Raw genomic sequence first — 6,267 nt, 5'->3', positions numbered from 1 at the left:
GCCAAACTCCTAGAGGTCAGGACGTTGGTCTTTTTCACTCTAGTTTTCCCTATGTCTGGCACACGGTTGGTCCTCAGTTAAGATTTGGGGAATGAATGGTTCTGGGTGTGAGTGGGACAGGACAACAACGCAAGGATTTAAAAGTAAAAATACTGTACCTGTAGCCAGAGGAGGAGATGCTGGGGGAGATGGAAGAGACGAGACAAGGATAATGAAGACACAACAGTGAGATCACGTGTCACAGGGCAAAGGAATGCAATGACAGGAGCCCATGGCCGTGGGCAACTTGAGCCCCCCCTGCGGCGGCCAGACGGGAACAGGGGCACACCAGCACTGTAGCCTGGGTGCCATGGAGTATCAGACCATAGTGGGAACGCCTAGACGTGGACCGAAGATGCCACGTCAGTGCTCAGAATGAGGCACAGCTGGAATCTTTCTCGTCAGGATGGAGGTCTTTCATCCTCTAGGGCTGCTTGAAAAATCTCAGCAAGCTTTCCTATCTAGAAAACACTTTTTCCTTTGTGTGCTACCACAGATAAATGACCTTTGTTTGGCTTCTAATATCATTCTTTTGCATCATTATGCGAATGGGCGAAGCCTACTTCATTCCTCTCTGTTCGCATTCTCTAAACTCCATCTCTTAGTGGAGATGCTAATTGCGCTTTGAAATAAAAGTACTCGGTGTTGGGAATCTGAGCAAGCTAACGGAGACCGCAGTGGGAGCTTCCTGGCCTGGCTCCCTGAGGCCTTGCCAGACATGACGTGCCCGCTGGGATTACCACGTTCTTGGGCCTTAGCTTTGTGAGTCCAGAAGCCCAGTTTGGCTGGGACACCCAGCCCAACAGCGGCACTTTATCTGCTATTACAGGGTGGAGCTCTGCTCAGGCCACACTCTCTGCTCCAACCGCTGTGCACGCCAGCCACATCCTTGTCACCAGACATCCAGATCACGTGTTACCTTCTCTGCAGAACTTTCCTCATCTCCTGTTTGCTCCACACCAGATGTTACTACCACTCCTTTCTCACAGGCCCACCGAGGGACAAATAAAGTCCCACAGACCATATTTCGAAATATTTACAAGTTATAAAATCAGCTAAAAGCTATTAAATATATTCATTCCTCCTACCATTTTAAATATACCTTCATTACAATAAAAATAAAAAACATGTGAAAAGCTATGTTTTTTTAAATGACTGAAAGTCAGCAAAATACCAGAGATGATAGTATTAACTTACTGCACACACTGATAATTCTGTTTATGAGTTGGTAATATTTGGATATATACAGAAAGATAGAGAAAGATATACATTCATATATTATGTATTTATTCCATAAGATTTATTTTCTTGCTTTGATTTTGGCAAAATCACTATACTGTTAAAATCAAGATTTTTACATAAGTTATTATTTTTTTTACAAAGATTTTATTTATTTATTTGAGAGAGAGAAAGCAAGAGAGAATGTGGGGCTCGATCCTAGGACCCCAAGATCATGACCTGAGCTGAAGGCAGACGTTCAAGCAACTGAGCCACCCAGAGGCCCCCATAAATTATGTTCTAGGAACATAAATTGTGTCCTACTATGTTCTAATAATCTAAAGTATTAAAAAACAATATGTAACTGCATTTAGTGTGGATGAAATTTTAATATATTTGCCAAAAGGTTAATTACCTTCAACATAAAAAGGTAAAAACCCAAGTTCTGAATATTTTAAAATTTCCCTGTAAAATAATAAAATGATGAATGAATCACTACTGAACTTCTTGTATGCTCTATATAAACCTACATATTTACATATATACAAGTAATATGGTTTAACATTGCAAATGTCATTCAGCCTCCATGTAGAACCATTCCTAATACTGCAGAACCTGCAGAGCCATGAAGTGAAACCCTAAAACAAGCAGGGAAATGGAAGCACAGCACTTCCGGGAAACATCTTCTTTTGGTACAATCCACTGCATCCATGCTGAGATGGTTCAACAACCTAATGTGTCTTTTCTCTTCTAGCCCCTTCTGCAGCTCCAAACCTTCCTGTACACTACAGCAGTATCTGCCTCAACGTCAACAGTGGTACAACCCACCAATCTCCACTCGAAGATGCAGGTCAAAACATGACATGCAGGTTTCCCGGGTTACAAATTGCACTGAATGCCAGATGCCTAGTGACAGAGGGACCTATGTGTGTTTGTGATATATGGGGCTGCCTTCCTGCCCAGTTCAAGGAAAGTGTCCTTTGAATATTGATATAATAAGCACTTAACTTGCACCTCTGGGGTTAGGATGAAATGTAATACCGGCAAAAGTACCTACATACCATGTATCTTTCACCAATCCTCACAACTCCTCTATGTAATGGCTAGTTTACTGAGAAAGAGGTAAGGAGAAAGTAAGGAAAAGAGCCACAAGAGTCAGTAAGCGATTGGGATGACCCTGGGATGTGAACTCTGGGGCCCAGGATCTTAGTTAACGCTTACGCTACTCTATTAGAAGGCACGCTCCCAACCCTCAAGGAGCTCAGTCTAGTGAGAGAGAGGCATTCAAGGGAAGGTAGTAATATTTTACTGTATTGATTTGTATTCAGTTGACAAGAACTGTTGTAGTGAAGGTAACCCTTCAGACCCTCTACCTCGACTTTGACATTCTCAGATCTCTATAACTTCCGTTATAGGTGACTTCCGAGTGTGGGTTATTATTATAGAGAGATGAACGCTTCAGTTAATAGTTAATATGTGGGCTGCCTCTTGTTAGTTTAGCTCCTAGAGGAAAACCTTATTACTCAGGTCATAAGACGCTTCGCCATAGGAATGGCTCAAAAGGAAATGACCTCATTTTCAAAGTAGTTAAGTATCTTTTACAGATATTTATTCTCAAATCCTGATTAAGGAGCCACATGCAGAAAATACAGGGATTCATTTCCAGTTTATATCATAAGACCTAATTACATGTGCCATGGTAAATTTTATGTTATGGAGAAAAGCATCTCTTACTAAAAAAACTTTGTGGCGATGGGGTGGGAATAGTGGAGGATGAACTTAGAAAACAGTAAACTCTAACTTTTCTAGAAAAGCCCATGAATTCTACTAAGAACAGCAGCATTATCTTTTTGGTAGGGCAAATCTATGCATGCTGAAATATTAGTAGGGAGAAATAAATCCAGAGAATCTAAGGTCAAAATTATTATTGAGCTCTTTTAATCAAGGAAAGCATTTTGTTATCTCCTTAAGAGAACAGATGCTTTGAAGCTGATGAAAAGAAAACTGCAAGAAAAAAAGTGTTTAACGTCTAGAAAGATGGCCGTGGAAGGGAGCCAGTATGAAAGCAAAGAAAACCTAACATGGCAGCTGCCTGAATTTGGTAAAGGAGAGGAAAACCTAGCGGAAAGCCACAAAAGCCAAAATATAAAATAAAATTCAAACTCTCACCAAATAGTTATTCAAAATGCAAAAAAGAAAGCAAGCCACGACAGTTGTACGAAAGACAAAATGACAGTATAAAGCCTCTAAAGTGTGCCTGCACAGCTTTCTTCAGTGAGGGTTGAAGTTTGGCATGCTGTCCTTTGGTAAGACAGTGCATACCAGAGACTCCACCTCACCACAAGCGAGGTCTGGAAATCACTTGTCTGAATCCTAACGGAGCTCCATTTCACACAAGCGGTCTGCAGGGCTCTGCAGACTGTCCTAGACAATGCTTCCTCAGCAGAAAGCCTGGTGGGCCCCGCTGAAGCTATCTCCTTCCATTATGCAGGCCGCAGTAACCTGCTGGAAAATCAGCTGCCCCCTCCTTGTAGATCTCAGTGTTCAAGTCAACACATGATCATGAACCATACTTACAGCCAAGCACCAAGGAATGGAAAAAATGAAGACAGAAAGTTCCAGAATGTGTAGGATTTCCTAATCATTTCATGATCTTTAGAAAGTGTTTTCATTTTAAAACACACCTTCGCAACTATTCTCTTGAAGTAGCATTTCAAGATAAAAAATTTACCTGTCATCAATTGAATTAAGTAATTTTTAGAAATTGGACAGGAAGAAAACCTATTGATACACCTAATTCTTAGAAATCCAGCAATGCACAGTGAGTTGAGAGGAAGAGAAAGCCTGCACTTCATAGGCACCAACACAGGCTCAGTGACCACCCCGGGCCTCTCGGTGCAAGGCAGAGTCCAGCCTACAGAGGCAAGATATGATGAAGAGCCCATGGAAGAGAGGAACCCATCCTGACAAGTGTGCTTCCCTCACGCCTGTGGACTGCCAGCCCTGGGCCTCCTCTTGACCGCCCATGTTCTCTTATCTTTCACACTAGGTATCAAAGAATACTTGGAGAGATATAGTAGTTTCCCCTACAAAACTGGCAGAGAGTTTCTGGGGGGAAAAAAAAGTACACATACACACAGACAATATTTTCTACATCGGTAATTAGGTACAAGAATGTACCGTACAAAAATAATTTATTGAAACCAATCACTATGTTCTAGACTCTTTACAAACCCTCCAGCATTTCAAGTTGTCTTTCAGGCGTTAATTTATATAACAATGAATTTAAGTAAAACAGGGCAATTTTCAATCCCATTTTCCAATTTAAAAAATTCTTGGCTATTGTACATACAAGTGCACGGGGGGAAAATTCCATTATTTCTATAATGTAGCGGTTAATGGAATTAAGCAGGTAGGCACACATATGAATCTAACTTTGGGAGTAGTATCCCTCTGAAGAAAACCTTTTAAGAAGTTCAAAGTACTCAACTTAGATGGCTTCCCTAAACAAGTCAGCCCAAACCGCACAACTGTGCAAGTAAGGTTTTATACTTCCTTCTAAAGCCCCCAGAGAGGCTTCCCTTGCAGCCCGCAGAAGGTACGGAGCTCCACTGCAACGCAAACACGTTCCTCCAGATGGTGAGACAAACAGCTCAGGAGGCGGCACCAGAAAGGCTGCGGAGATACCCAAAGGGTAGGAGCCAACCAGCACAGGAGGGCTAAGTGCTGCAGGAGAAATGCCCAAAGCAGAGGCAATTCCATCGCCGGCTAACCCAAGCTTTAGGTTCATATCGTACCATACAAACAACAGATCAACAGCCAAAGGAAAGGATCCATTCAGGGTAATACAACTGGTGATTTGGGCACCAGCCAGCTACAGGACACTCAAGATCTAGTCAACTCTGAAGTAACACTTCATTATTCAGACCTATAAATGACTTGCATGTGATGATCTAACCAAGAAGGGAAATAGGAAAGCATGCTCTGGAGCAAATGTTTCACTATGCATTTTACAGATAAATGTCAAAAACCTTAAACACAATTTGTCCTGTCCCTTTATTACTGCTATGCTTTTAAGTAGCTGCACCTACTAGAGTCCTTGTGTGTATTACTGACATGTAATCCGTCCTTAGGGGTGGGGCAGCAGCTGCCGTTTCACTGGCTGGAGCAATGCTAGTGGAGAGTTTAGAACTGTGTTAAAAATGGAACAGGTATCCAATTGAGACTGGAGGGGAAAATTCTGAGAGAGATATATCGTGCTGATTATCTAAACAGCATAATCTGGCCTGCTCCCAACATCTGATGTACACTTACGCTTACAGAAAAGGGCACTGTGTTGTCAATACAAAGGCTCAGAACCTAATTCCACATCTCACTTGAAATATCAAAACCCCCAAATTCACAATTCTCCCTTAGCATTTGCTTGATAGAAATTGGGCCATACACTAAATTTCTATATTAATTCCTAAACAGTGTTTCCAGAGAGGCCTCAAGTCCAAATATTTACAGGGCTCTTTTTTTTTTTTTTTTACTATAATATGGAAGGAAAGAAACCAAAATGAAAAACTAAATAGTTACCTTTTGTTTTTGAAAATTTAACTCAAAATTATCAGTATTTCTCTCCCCCCACCTCCCCAACCTAAGATGGCATTTCTCCATCATCCTGGTAGGAAATATAAGGGGATAGACATATAATTATGATATTTTCGCCCAGGATCATTACCTTTAGAGACCAACACTGCAAAGAGCAGCACTAACACCATCCCAGTGCTACAGTATGTCCACAATTGTGTTCTGAAACACACGCAGGTAGCAAACCCTGCCCAGCAAGGGCTTTTGGGAAACTTAGTCCTGGCTGGATTCAGGAATGGTACAACTGGAACTCACTCGGCCTGGCAAATGTTTCTTTAAGTAATTTACTATGACTGCCTAATCATATAAAAACGAAAACCTACATAAAAATTACCCAAATTATTAACTTCAAAGCATGATAGATCAAAACCTTTTAAT

General features: G+C 41.4%; 1 protein-coding gene across 1 annotated transcript in view; it reads right to left on the bottom strand.

Moving 5' to 3' along the window:
• Nucleotides 1-6,267, bottom strand: part of LOC102747148 (protein POLR1D-like) — a 43,752-nt gene that overhangs the window by 23,070 nt on the left and 14,415 nt on the right. The window lies entirely within an intron of this gene.

The sequence above is a fragment of the Leptonychotes weddellii genome, chromosome 3 (assembly GCF_054177405.1).
Source record: "Leptonychotes weddellii isolate Sample4059 chromosome 3, ASM5417740v2, whole genome shotgun sequence".
NCBI lineage: Eukaryota > Metazoa > Chordata > Mammalia > Carnivora > Phocidae > Leptonychotes > Leptonychotes weddellii.
Note: the sequence above shows the minus strand (reverse complement) of the source record. Positions and strands in the feature narration are given on the sequence as shown.